Below are 14,207 nucleotides of genomic sequence, written 5' to 3' on the forward strand. Positions count from 1 at the left end.
GAGGAGTGAATGTAAGTAGAGCATGCCAGAGATGGCAGATCAAGGCAGGGAGTTAAATTGAAGGAGGAGGCGGCCGCGGCCAAGGGTGCACAGTGATTCAAAGTTACAGTTGGTTATGGGCTGAGGAAACAGCTTTCTGTTTCACTGCTGTGAGAGGCAACCAGGTTGCAAGGAAAGGAGGGGAAGAGGGAGGCGTTAACATGGAGGAGTGAATGTAGACAGAACCTTCCAGATGTTGGCTGAAGATAGAAAGGAGAGGGAGGAGGGGTTCTGGAGGGAGAAAGAAGTTAAAGAGTATTTTTTTATATGGGGAGATATGGGAGTTTTGGGTTTATTTTTGGCTTGTGAGAATGAGCTAATCTTTTATAAAGGGATTAAAGATTTTTTAAAAAATTTATCTCTGAGCCTTAGGTCTTTCAACTTTAAAACGAAGATAAAAAATCTATGTCTTTGGCTTATGAGGATTAAAATGTGAAAACACATTACTCCAGTGCCTGGCACATTATAAACACATAATACATGGTAGCTATTTTAAACATTTTATTATAAACTTATGTAGTGCTCATCTGGAGGCCTAGGAAAGTGTTATTGAAAGTATTTTAAATCTTAGTATCTTATATTTATCATTTATAGGGTATAGTAGGTTAAGAAATACTTCACGTATTTTGAAAGATTGGGCTGGAAACATACCCGAAGAAGCATTCTTTTTATCTCTCATGTACATGTGGACATTATACATTTTAATTAAGTGTTATTATATGAGCCAAATTCCCTCCTCATGGGTGTTAGTAGGAGTTGACCTCGAAGGAGGGAGGATTTGGTTGTGGATTTATGACTCACATCTGCGAAAGGAGTAAGGGCGAATAAGAACAGGAAACTCTCTGATAAGCAATTTTACTATGTTTTCATTTTTATCTGAAACTCTGTAATCCAAGACTGGGGTAACTTTTCATATTTTTTAAAAATACTTTTTAATAGGCTGGAGTGATCTTGTGTAAGCAAGGATAAATCATAGACGTTAGAGAGACGTTTGTCTCTGTGCTGTTTGGTGCAAATTCCATGAAAAAGAGCCAAGGCAGGGGGTGGGGGTGGTTGTCAGGAAACCAAGGGATGAGATGTTTTTCTTTTTCAAAGATGACACCTGTGATGCCAACTAGTGAGCATGGGCGAACAGAGCGGAAAGGAACTCGTTACAGTCCTAAAGAGGGATAAATGCATCTGGTGTCAGATTAACTCCAGCCAACAGCCTCACTCAGTCCTAAATACTGACTCAAAAGCATGTTGATTTCAGTGTGAGAAACAGATGTGTAAAGGTGACTTCTCATGAGGTAAAATATAAAGCAACATGCCTAGGTCTTAAAATCATGATGTTGAGTGCAACTATAAGAAAAAAATGGGCTTACTGATATAATGTTATTATGTAATTTAAAGCCACATTTGCATATCAAACAACCTTGCCTATTTCTACAGAGATAGTTGTTTTTTCTTTCTTTTTTTTCTTGTGACAGGGTCTCACTCTGTTGCCCAGCCTGGAGTGCAGTGGCGCCATCTCAGCTTACTGCAGTCTTGACCTCCCAGGCCCAAGTGATCCTCCCGCCTCAGCCTCCCGAGTAGCTAGGATTACAGGCACAGGCCACCATACCTGGCTAAATTTTTTTGTTTTTTATTTTTAGTAAAGATGAAATCTTACTATGTTGCCCAGGCTGATCTCAAACTCCTGGGCTCAAGTGATAGACCCACCTCCATCTCCCAAAGTGCTGAGATGACAGCCACTGCGCCCCCGGCCAAGATAGAAAGTTTAAGGACACATATCAAACATACTAGAGAGGTTGCTGATGGGATAGGGAGGATGAGTGTGAGCATCACAGACGAGGGAAAAAGCAAAATGAGACAGCGGCTTTGCCCAGATGGACAATGAAAATGTGCTATGAGTTAAAGAGCATGATTTTTAAAAGGAGAGAAATCCTTTAGTCATCGGTCTTCTCTTTGTTCTGGCTTAATGAATCTGCTGCAAAGGCAAATAGCTTTCAGGCACACTTGCTGTCCTAGTGGTAACATTGGCTTCAAGGACTCCTCGAGTGGTTTGGGATGGCTTCCTGAGGGTGACAAAGAGGAGCTGTGTTTTCAGCCAAATATCAGAACCAGGGCCACTGCCTGCCGCCAAGTCCCAGCGGGCACCCCTACTTTGTGTTTATCTGTGGTGGCTATGCTTGCCCACCTGGGTGGGAACCCCGAGAATGACTCCAGACTTTTCCAGGGACTGCATGCCAGGGTATTTTTACAATTTATGTGTAGACTTTGTTCGGGTGGAAAAGTTATTTTATGAAGACGAAACAAGCAATTGGGGTACCTACCTTATGGCATTTTTTACATTGAGAGTGTTAAAAATACCCCTCCCCTAACCAAAACCCTGACAAATAGAGCCAGGGAAGGCCATGCAAAAAAGGATTCTTGGGCTTGTATGCCTGATAACAAAAACTTATCACAGAAGACTGCAAAAAACACAATCTTGCACAAAGCCCATTGCAACTTTGCACACAACAATGCTTCTGAAGGATATTTGCCCAATAACTGCCTGTCCAACCTGGGCCTGGCATCACCTTTGTTATTGATCTTTGTAGCCAAGGATAATCATTTCCAAATGATCATATAATCTTTCTCATTTTTTCTTTTGTCTTCCTTTACCTCCGTGAATATGCATATAGTTTACTCTGGCTTGCCTATTTCTATTGCAAGGCTCTGTTTCCAAACGAATATCTTTTTCTTGTGGAGAGCCTCTCTCTGTTTGTTATTTAGGTTGATAAGAGAAATGTGAACATTTGAGAGATCAGGTAAAAGGCCTTAGTCTACAGTAAAACTTTTTTGCACCCTTAGATGCTTACTTCCACTACAACTTGCAGGTGGGCCTTGAAAAGTTCTTGGAATAAGTTTGAGCTTTGATCTTGTCCGGTTCATTTAGCATAGATTCTCAAAATGTGGTCCCTGGACCCACAGCATCAGCATCGCCTGGAGATTGTTAGAAATGCAAATCATCGGGCCTCATTCCAGACCCTCAGCTGGAAACTCTAGGGGCATGGCCAGACCCTCTGTAGCTGAACAAGCCATCCAGGTGGTTTTGATGCAGCTAAAGTTCTGGAACAACTAATGTAGCCCCATTTGGAAAACTTGGCTGTACAGGCCTCCCTAGCTGGTAAGCTGCTAGCATTTTTTGTTTGTTTGTTTGTTTGTTTTGATACAGGGTCTTGCTCTGTTGACCAGACTGTGACCTCCTGGGTTCAAGCGAGGACTCAGCCTCCTGAGTAGCCGGGACTACAGGTATGTGCCACCACCATGCCCAACTACTTTTTGTATTTTTTTTTTGTAGGGATGGGGTTTTAGCCCAGGCTAGTCTCAAACTCCTGGACTCAAGCAATCTGCCCACTTTGGCCCACGAAGTGCTGGGATTATAGGCATGAGCCACTGTGCCCGGCCCTGCCAGCTTTGTATAAGCTGAGGAGTTTTTAAAAATACCTAGACTCAGGGCAAACCCCAGACACTTAAATCAGATTCTCTGGGAGGTGAAGCCCAGGCACTGGTATTTTTAAAGTCTCTACAGATGGTTCTAATGTGCTGCTAAGTTAGAGAACTGCTGATCTAGACCAGGCCTTTTCAAACTTAATGTGCACGTGAATTGCCTGGACCTTGTTAAAATGCAGATTCAGTCTGCATAGGCCTGGGGTGGAGCCTGAGCTTCTGCATTTTTAACAAGTCTCTAGAGGATGCTGCTGCATCTGGGCTGCTAACTACACTTGGAGATAGGAGGTTCTGGAGAGCAGAGGAAAGAGCATGAACCATAACCTAGGGGCTGGTAGTCCTGACTTCTGAGCCAAGGTTTGCCTTTATGTGGCTGGCAACTTGCTTGGACTCCTACCTCAATTCTTTGGGCCCAAGGTTTGTCCTGCCTCAGAAGGATGTCAAGAAAATTGAGTGAGTAATGCAGAATTGTTTCTTAAAGTGTGTGCAGATGCTCCATGAATTTAGAGAGTATGTGGATGCACATTAGTAAATTTTAATAGTTGTGAACATGTTGTTATGAGTACTTAGAACAAGTAATAATGGCTTTTGATGTATAGTAGTAAGAAAGCTTCCTTTTAAAAGGCATGTATTTAAGTTTCAAAAGTGGGGCTATTTAAAAATATATGAAATAAATAATAGTAGAGGTAATTGACAGAGCAAAATTATGAAGGCAGGATGAGAATGACTCAAGTTTGGGAAATGCTGAGAAAGCAGATGCCCAAGGGCTATGAAAACTTAAAAAAATAGGTAGCACTTGATTTTGATTGGCTGAATGAGATGATGTGTTTGATCATTTATGGGGTTGGCATTTGGCAACATGCACTGGGTGGCTGGGATCACTGTTTATTAAAAAATATTTGAGTCTCTACTTTGCACTAGATACTCTTTTAGTCTCTTGGAAAAGGGATTGGGGGGGCAGGCAGGATAAAAACAAATCATTTATGCCCACAAGAAAATTGCAGGAAGATAAAAGTCATGAAATAAACTCTGTGCTTCTAATTTAATATTTTTTTTATAGATTATGAGGAAAAAGTTTTGCTCACTATCAGCTAGGAAAGCTGTCTTAGCACAACCATTCATTCTTGCACAAATCAAAATCAAGACGAGCCAGATTTAATTTAATATTTTTTTACAGATTATGAGAAAAAAGTTCTAATTTAATTTTTTTATAGATTATGAGAAAAAAGTTTTGCTCAGTATCAGCTAGGAAAGCTGTCTTAGCACAACCATTCATTCTTGCACAAATCAAAATCAAGATGAGCCAGAAGTCTCCATTCTGACAGCTTCTAATGGAGAAGCTACATTTACTGGACATGGGGAAAGTTGCTGGGCTCTACGGACTGTGCTCATTTCTTGAACTAGATAAATGGTCTTGGTGTAGCATAATACCAAAACTTCTTGTCGCAGCCCATAAGGACAGAACTCAATCAGCCTGAAAAGGAAGTCAGTGACTCCGACTCAACACAGGAATGTTCTGTGATTCCTAAAGAAGGATGTAGGAGTGTGGCTCAATTCAACCACAGTCTGTGTCCCTGTGCCTCTGCCTTGACATGAGTGGGATTTCCCAGCTGGTCATTTTCTTCTTATCTAAGACATTGGGAACAAATTACTTGACCTCCTCTGGGCTTCAGTACTCCCACTCATCAAATTAGAGGACTGGGCAGTCGCTAGGCTCTCTTTAGGCATCATATTTTAGTTTCTGTGATTTTAAATTTGAGAAGGGGTGTCTAAGGGAGAATACATAGGGGAGGGGGAAAGGCTTATTAAAAGTGTAGTTAGACACTGCATTTTTAAGAATTGCATTTTGTAATAATACCTTTACCTAATCAGGACTGACAATCTTACGTGATGATAGCACCTGGAGGAATGGCTGCATTCAAAAATAAAAATGAAATAAAACAAGACCTTATTTGAACTTAGCAATAATGCTGATTCCTCTTTTTGATTTGAGGAGGTTATAGCTGTTGTAAATGCTTGAATTGGGTCTGCCCAGGCAAAACGGAGTCAAGAGTCCATGTCTGATGAATTTTAACAATGTAGACAATAAAAAGGGTTGCTTAAACTGCCCCTCTTTTACCAAAACACATTTACAAATGAAAGAACAACACTTCCATTTTTTAAAAACATTTTTTGAGATGAAGTCTTGCTTTGTCACCCAGAGTGGAGTGCAGTGGTGCGATCTTGGCTCACTGCAAACTTTGCCTCCCGGGTTCAAGTGATTCTCCTGCCTCATCCTCCCGAGTAGCTGGGACTACAGGCGCCCACCACCATTCCTAGCTAATTTTTGTATTTTTAGTAGAGACAGGGTTTCACCATGTTGGCCAGGCTGGTCTCGAACTCCTGACCCCAGGTGATCCGCCGACCTCGGCCTCCGAAAGTGCTGGGATTACAGGCGTGAGCCAACACGCGTGGCCAAAAAATTTCCATTTTTAATTGCAGGGTCTGGGGAATTAAAATGCATCCATAATTTCTTGCATCTCTCCACTCGGGCTTGCATGAATGCAGAGGGATGGGGAGGACTTCTTGAGGCAAGCATCCCCCTCTTGTCGCCTGCCATCTGGAGAGAGAGGGCTGTGATTTATCTCGCTTTAATCAGGAAGGACCCGATGGGTGGATGGAGAGGTGGGATGGCTTTGTTGCTCCATGTGGGAAAGAAACGGACAGAGTGAATTTGTGTATGATCCCTAAGGAGAAAGCGTCTTTGTGCTCTATTTCTTTTTGACCTGGAGCCCCTGAAAGCAAGCTAGTTACAAGTTGAAATAGGCCGTTTCTAAAGTGTGATTTTGTTTGTGTATGAGCCTTGATTACAAAGGGGAAAAAAACCCGCTTAATTTACATACAGCAGATGTAGTGCAGGATCCCCCGGGCTGTCTTTTCAGGTATCAGGAAACTTTGACGAAAGTCGCTTGTCTCATCTAGGAGTCATTTCATATTGTTTAGCAGAGCCTGGTATTAACATTTCCTTCCAACTGTTTACTGGAATCTGTGTGTTCCCTTCAAGTGATGCATACTAGGTGCACAGGCTTCCTGCCACTGTCATCCTAATCTTTCCGTGCAGACAGGAGCAGAGGGGAGAGCGCTGAGCCAGGCCCCAGCTTGCTTTTCTTTCCTGACTCAGCCCGGCTCCACTGCACTTCTCAGCTCTTGCTGTAGGTGGTGCTGTTTGACCATTTTCCTCATGTGACCCTCCACTTGGTAATATAAATTCATTCGGAGGATGACCTGATATCAAAAAAAATTCCTTTTGATTAGTAGAATCAACTTGTTTCTTCACACGATACTCTTCCCACTGAGACACATGGAGACACTTCTGACTCCAGGTTTGCAACCTTGAGATTTCTCTCAGATGCAATAAAAAAAACAAAAAAGCATTTTGAGTGGCACAGTGATGCCTAGTGCATGATCATGTTTGTCTGCTCAAACATAAAAGGGAAACTGGTGGGTTTGAGGATGCCCAGCAGCACGACAGCTGCCAATGTAAATGAGCGGTGTAGAGAGAGAGGGGGCGGGAGGGGACTACAAACTTCAGAATATGAGCTGATCGTTTATAAGTTTAAAAAAAAAAAAAAAAACAAGTCAAAAGGGAGCCCAGGATGGTGCAGGAAAAAGGAGAAAGGAAGATTTTCCTTGCAGCTAATCAGGAGAGTTCATAAGGGCTGATTACATGTGTGGAAGCCTTAAGTTCTTTTTTTTTAAAAATGTGAAAGTTTGCATGTATGTATGTATGTATGTATGTATAGCTTCGTGTATTACCATTATTATTGCAATCAGCAAATGGATTTACTTCCTTTATCTCATGGGCTCCTTCCCACTCACTTCTAGCAGCACATTTTCCTTTCTCCTTCATCCCAGAACACCAAAGAACAGACGCGCTTCCTAACCCTGGCTCCAGGGGACTTTATACAATGTAAACAGTGCACCTCTAACGTGGTTCACCGCTTAGAGAACGTGTGTCCCATTTTAAAACTGTGACTCCTGTATATTTTGCAGTGCTTATTTTAATAAGAGACATTGGACTTGTGACTTATTTTTCATGGAGGAGTGAGCTTAATGGTTGAAAGTAATCGATAAACTTGTTTTTCCTCTGATGCCATCAGCCAAGATCCTATGGCAATAGTAAGAGGATGACACTGGGCTGGCACCCCCTCCATAACATATTTGGACCATTTTTTCCCCCCAGAATGCACATGCAATAGCTTTGGTTTGGTAAGAGAGAGATGGTGTACTTGGTTTCCTTCTGTCACACTTTTGGTGAAATGAATTAGACTTTTAAATCAGGAAATTCAGCGAGATGAGTTAGATTTTTACACAAGAGCGGTGGAGGACTTCCAGCTGGTTGGGGGAATGATACGGAAATATCTTGCTAAATCAGGGTCTGGTGGAATGCTGCTCCCCTGGCAGGCTCCTCTTCACAGGGAGCAATCTCTGGGTTGCTTATAGAACAGAGCGAGCAGGAGGCATAGCATGGTCTTGCTCGTGGGAAGACCCGGTGTTCAGATGTTTGTCATTAGGAACTGGGTGTGGGCTTTTTCAAGCTAAACTGAAGCAGCAGTTCTATTAGGAAGAGCCTCCCAGATCAGCATCTTCTGTTTCTGGATACTCTCCCTTTGAAAAGCCAGATTTCAGCAAAAAGCTTTGCTAATGGTGAAATTGCACAACTGAAACCCTATGGGAGCAATGGGAAAGATGGAGAAAGAGGTGGTTATATCATGTACTTCAACAGTTTATTTAGAGGCTGTTGATGTTAGAATAACAAGCCAAGACAAACAAAAATACTCATTTTGGATGAAAATATTGTCTTTTCATGTTATTATAGATAGCTGAGTCCTAAGACTTATACAGAAACACATTTTCCTAATGAGTGGCTGATTTTTCTGGTTGTGCAAGTAATATCCAAATTATTGTACAAATTTTTGGCTCAGGAGCAAACATTGTATTGCATATTGAGCTAATCACTTGCCCTTTCTAAGGTAAGCCCTTACCTCTGCTTTCCCTTCATCTTGTCATTTCTGTTTGTTGGGTACAGGTTTCCTGTTGGTTCTTTCTGTTGGCTCTGATGTAACATGAATGAAGTTCTTAACATCCTTTCAGACATAAACACAACTTAGCTCATTGTTTCTGAGTTCCTATAGAGGTTTTCTTGCCCCTGAGACTTTCGTGTCAGACAGCTGGATGTTGCTGTGTTCAAGGCTCTATATGTTGATTTTGTATCCTACAACTTTACTGATTTCACCTATCAGTTCAGTTCTAACAGTTTTCAAATTTTATTTATTTGTTTTTGTTTTTTAAATATTGTATGTTTCATTTTAGAGTCAGGAGGGTAGATGTACAGGTTTCTTACACAGGTATATTGCATGGTGCTGAGGTTTGGGCTTCTAATGATCCCACCACCCAAGCAGTGAGCATAGTAATCGATAGGTAGTTTTTCAACCCTTGCTCCCACCATCCTTCCCTCCCACCTTTGGAGTCCCCCAGTGTCTATTGTTCCCTTCTTTGTGTTGAGTTCTAACCTTTTTTTAGTGAAGTTTGTAGGGTTTTCTCTATATAACAAGATCATGCTGTCAGTAGAGACAATTTCACTTCTTCCTTTCCTATTAGGATGCCTTTTATTTCTTTCTATTGCCTAATTACCCTGAGAAGTGGTGTCTGTGGGCATCCTTGTCTTGTTCCTGATGGTAGAGGAAAAGTTTCAACTTTTCACCATTGATTATGGTGTTAGTTATGGGTTTGTCATATATGGCCTTTATTTTGTTGGGATACAGTCCCTCAATACGTGATCTGTTGGGTGTTTTTTTTTTTTTAACCATGAAAGGGTTTCGATTTTTGTCAAAAGCTTTTTCTATATCTATTGAGATGGCCATATAGTTTCTATCCTTTATTTTTCTAATATGGTATATTATATGTATTGATTTGCTTATGTTGAACCATGACATGATCATGGTGAATGGTTCTTTCAATGTGCTATTGAATTTGGTTTGCTAGGATTTTGTTGAGGATTTTTGCATCTATGTAGATCAAGGATATTGGCCTGTCATTTTCCTTTCTTGTAGTGTTCTTGTCTGGCTTTGGAATCAGGGTAATGCTGGCCCTCTAAGATGAGTTTGGAAGTATTCCCTCCACTTCAGCTTTTTGGAAGAGTTTGAGAAGGACTGGTATTAGTTCTTCTTAAAATATTTGGTAGAATTAATCTGGGAAGCCATCTGGTTTTGGGTTTTTCATTGATAGGAGACATTTTCTTACTGTTCAACCTCCTTGCTTGCTATTAGTCTGTTCAGATTTTTTAATTTCTTCATGAGTCAATATTGGTAGGTTTTATGTGTCTGGGAATTTATCCATTTCTTCTAGATGATCCAGTTAGTTAGTGTGTAATTATACCTAGCAGTTTCTTAGGATCCTTTGTATTTCTGTGATATTGGCTATGATGTTTCATCTTTCATTTCTGATTTTATGCTATATTGAAAACATGAGGCATAGCAGGTAGGGGGCACTGGTCAGGACTTGGGGTATAAACTGGCAGATGTTAAGGTGGGTGATTCTGGTTAACTCAGAAACTCCGAAGTCCCGTGTGGAAGAATTAACTGCCTGTACTCACCTAGTAATGTATATCCTTGGTCAAAAAAAGATCCAGCTGAGAATGTTGGATGAAGGGACCAAATCAATATTCATCATTATATTGAAAACAAGTCAGATTGGCTGTGGTCTTTTGACAGCAGGTCAGTGGCTAAGTCTATTTGAACAAAGTTAGGGCAGGTTCAAGGGAGAATCCTGAGATCGGTATTCTTTGTTCCATACAACCTTGCCTTTCAGTTTCTTCTCCCCATGCCTCCAGGATGTCCCTGCACAGCCCGTAGGGGCCCCTCCTTCAGTACCTTGCCTTACAAAGGGGAGAAAATGAGTTTTCCAATGTTAGCATATATTTAGCCTTCCAAAATTTCTATTTCTATTTTAGGGGAGCTCTAGGAAAACAGAAGATTACTCTAAATCCCCAGGTAAAAATCTGAAATGGTGGAATTTCATATGACCAGGAGACATATTTTGGGGCAAGTGGGCTTTTCACAATCACTTGGACATGAAGGCATCTGCTTCTTCTATGCCTAAAATATTCCTTCAATTTAGTAGTTTAATTCCTCTTCCTCTTTTTCAAATTTCAAGACAATACATGTAGTGACTGAACAATTTGGATCCAAGTTTCACTATTTAACTGCCAGTGTGACCTTGGGCGAGTCACTTAATCTTTTCAAGGCTCAATTTCATCATGTAAAGTAGAAGTACAAACAATCCCTGACTTACAATATTTTGACTTATGATTTTTCAACTTTAAGATAGTTTGAAAGCAATACACATTCAGCAGAAGCTGTACTTTGAGTACCCATACAATCATTCTGTTTTCTACTTTCAGTACAGTATTCATTATATTACATGAGATATTCAAAGCCCACTTTATTATAAAATGGGCTTTCTGTTAGATGATTTTGCCTAACTGTAGGTTAATGTGAGTGTTTAAGGTAGGCCGAGCTAAGCTATGATGTTTAGTAGGTTAAGTGTATTAAATGCATTTTCAGCTTACAATATTTTCATAAGTTTATTGGAATATAACCCCATTGTAAATTGAGGGGTATTTGTAATAATGATATCTCTTCAAGGAGACTTTGTGAGCCTCTCATAGGAAAATGCATACACAGATGCATATAAATATATAATCTTTCTTTTCCATACATATGATATTCTTTAAGGATATTCAAAAATCTGGAAACAGTTGCCTCCAGGGAGATAAATGGTAGTGGGTTGGGAAACTTTTAACTGTATACGCTTTTGTACCTTTTGCATTTTGAATCAGATGAATGTATAATCTACATAAAATATTAAGATTAAAACATCACCGAATAACTTATCAAGAGTTTGGTGAACATAAGGGAAGGACACCTATGGTGGCTGTATTTTATTCAGTGTTGGTCACTGTTCGGCACTTCATAGAGCTTATTTCATTTCATCCTCACAAGCGCCGTAGGAGGAAGGGGCCCCAGAGGGATTCATGGTTAGAATAGCAGAGTAGGAGCATTTGGCAGCTATATTCTGTGTAGGTGATAACTTTAAAGATATTTTTGTTATAAAATGTTTCAAATATACAAAAAATATAGAGAAGCAGTTTTCTATAGTTATTAAATATTCTTAATGGGTAGTCACAGAAATTATCATCCAAAGTGGGATATTCTTGTGAGAAAAAGGAGGTTCTATTTATAATTATGGTGGGATAACAAACTTAAGATGAACAGCTCTAGACAAACTGGGTTGTATGGTTCCTGGAAAACAAGGATTACTGTAAATGTGAGTCCCGCCTTGTGCTTCTCTCTGTCCCACCAAGAAAATATGATCTTGATACAGATGTTCATTGTGTCAAGGCAACCATGGCAACCATGATCTAGATACACTGTTTAAGTTTTATGCTGATCCTATCTATATATGTCTCAGGAACTTTCCAGAGTTTCCTTTGAGTGCTTCTAAATTTTGCATAAATGGTATGTTGTCCCTTGTCTCTTTTTAAAACCAGTAAGCCATTTTCCCTTATTTTCCTGGAAAATTAAAGGAACAAAGACCAGGAAATAACAATGTATTAGCTAAGGTTCTGTTGATTGAAAGCAACAGAACCTAATTCTGGCTAGCTTAAACCATGCTAGGATTTAATGAAGAATACTGCAGAATCTTAGATATCTTATGACTGGGAAAGAGGAGGTTCCGGCAGTTCCTGGGATGTCAGCAACAGGTAGCTGTCAATTAACTGCCCCCACACCACCCACTGCTGCTGTCATCAATATAGCACACCACAATGGCTCCCAGCCTCTGTACGTCTGGGTTCCGGTGTTCAAATTCTAGAGACAGCAAGAGAAATCCCATTGAGTCAGGGATCCTTCCCTGGGTCACACTCCCTGCCTACGGTCAGAAATGCAGGATTATGTAGTAAAGACACAGCTAAAGAGGACCCACTTCACTGTTTTGGGACCATTTGCAGGGGAGGCAAAATTATGAGCTACGCACTTAAAGACGTGATAACCATAAGTTTGCAGGAAAAAAAATATTGGAGAAGAGAAGGATAACACTATGCTACAGTTTCTTCTGAAAATGGACGAAGGGAACAGCATTTCCATTTGGAAATTCTCTCCTGGCATTTCAATATTTATGGGTTCTGAATTCTGAGAAAAATCGTTGAGAAATTAGGAAAATGGGAAGGAACATTCTAATTTTCCTGTGAAAATTACAGCTTAATAGTCAGTATAGAGAACTTACTGGCTTGAAGAAATGCACTGACTTCAAGTCAAGCAAGATGAGGAAGCACTGACATGTGGAGATGAAAGTTAAGGTGAACAGGACAGGAGCAGTAAAGGAGCCTCAGTCAGACTTTCTTGTATCTGTTGCTGTGTTATAAGTGTGTGTTCATGGCCTTGTCCACTGCTAACAGTGAACCATTTCTGCAAATAAATATTAATGTGTTCATAGGCATAGTATATGTTTTACAAATCCTATGAGAGGTTTTCTAAGAAATGCCAAGTTTTAGAAACAAAATATGCCCTTAAATCGGCAATTTTGACAGTTGCTTCTTTCTAGTGCTGTTCATCTTGCCAGGAGATCAGAATGTTACATTATTTAAATGGTATTGGAGGGGATGATTGATGCCTTGTTTAACAATGTCATGTAAACAATGATTAAAGCATTAAGTATTTGTGGTGTTACCTTTCAATCTTTAAAGGACTTTTCTTTAGCATTTATTTTGTGATAATATTCATTTCTTTTTAATGTTTTCTCTATTAATGCTATTGGATTTTATAATCTTGTTACAATATGTTGGCTCATAATAATAATAAATCATCATTTGTTATCATATCTTTTTAAAACAGAAGACTACTAAAACTTTTCATGTAATCCTGTTACAGAAAAAAATGACTATTTGCTTGTTATTATAGTCACTTATTATTTTTCAAAAACTTGTAAGTGAAGTGTTATGAAAATCATATGAATTTGGGAATTCCCAAGCATTCTCAGAAATTCTATTTCCTTGTTCCCAAATCCCAATGATTAATATCTGCCAGGAGTCAGAAAACAGTGAAAGGAAGTAACATCCTATGTTGGATACCTGGTAGGGGTAGTGAAGAAACGTTATTGCTGAGCTCTGTGTTACGCTCACGAATGATGCCATTGAGGAAGTCACACTTGTTGAAAGGAACGCAGATACACAGAGTTTTGCTGCTGTCTGTTGGATAAGAACCCCCTGGTCGATTTCAGCTCCTACTGCAAGTTACAAAAATCAATCCAATGATAAATGAAAAGTGACCAGTGTGCTGGGAAATAACTTATTTTTTGGCTTCAGAGGAAATTTTAGAAACAGTGCCAAGTGAAACATAAAAACAAACTACGAAGACGTTCATGAATTTCCCTCTGAAGCTGACAGCCGTATTTTAGCAGATGGAACTCCTACTATTAGCCCAACTCTTGGGTTGAAACAGTGTGTCCAGGAAACCCTATGTTAAAACGCAATGTGTTGGGGATATTGTTCCTCTATTTGCTTGAGTTAATTTTCAAATTAGTGTACTCTTGCTTAGCTGTGCTCTGAGGGAATGAACAAAAGATTGGTAAACTCTGATGGAGAACACTGGTCAGGC

The sequence above is a fragment of the Pan paniscus genome, chromosome 2 (assembly GCF_029289425.2).
Source record: "Pan paniscus chromosome 2, NHGRI_mPanPan1-v2.0_pri, whole genome shotgun sequence".
Taxonomy (NCBI): Eukaryota; Metazoa; Chordata; class Mammalia; order Primates; family Hominidae; genus Pan; species Pan paniscus.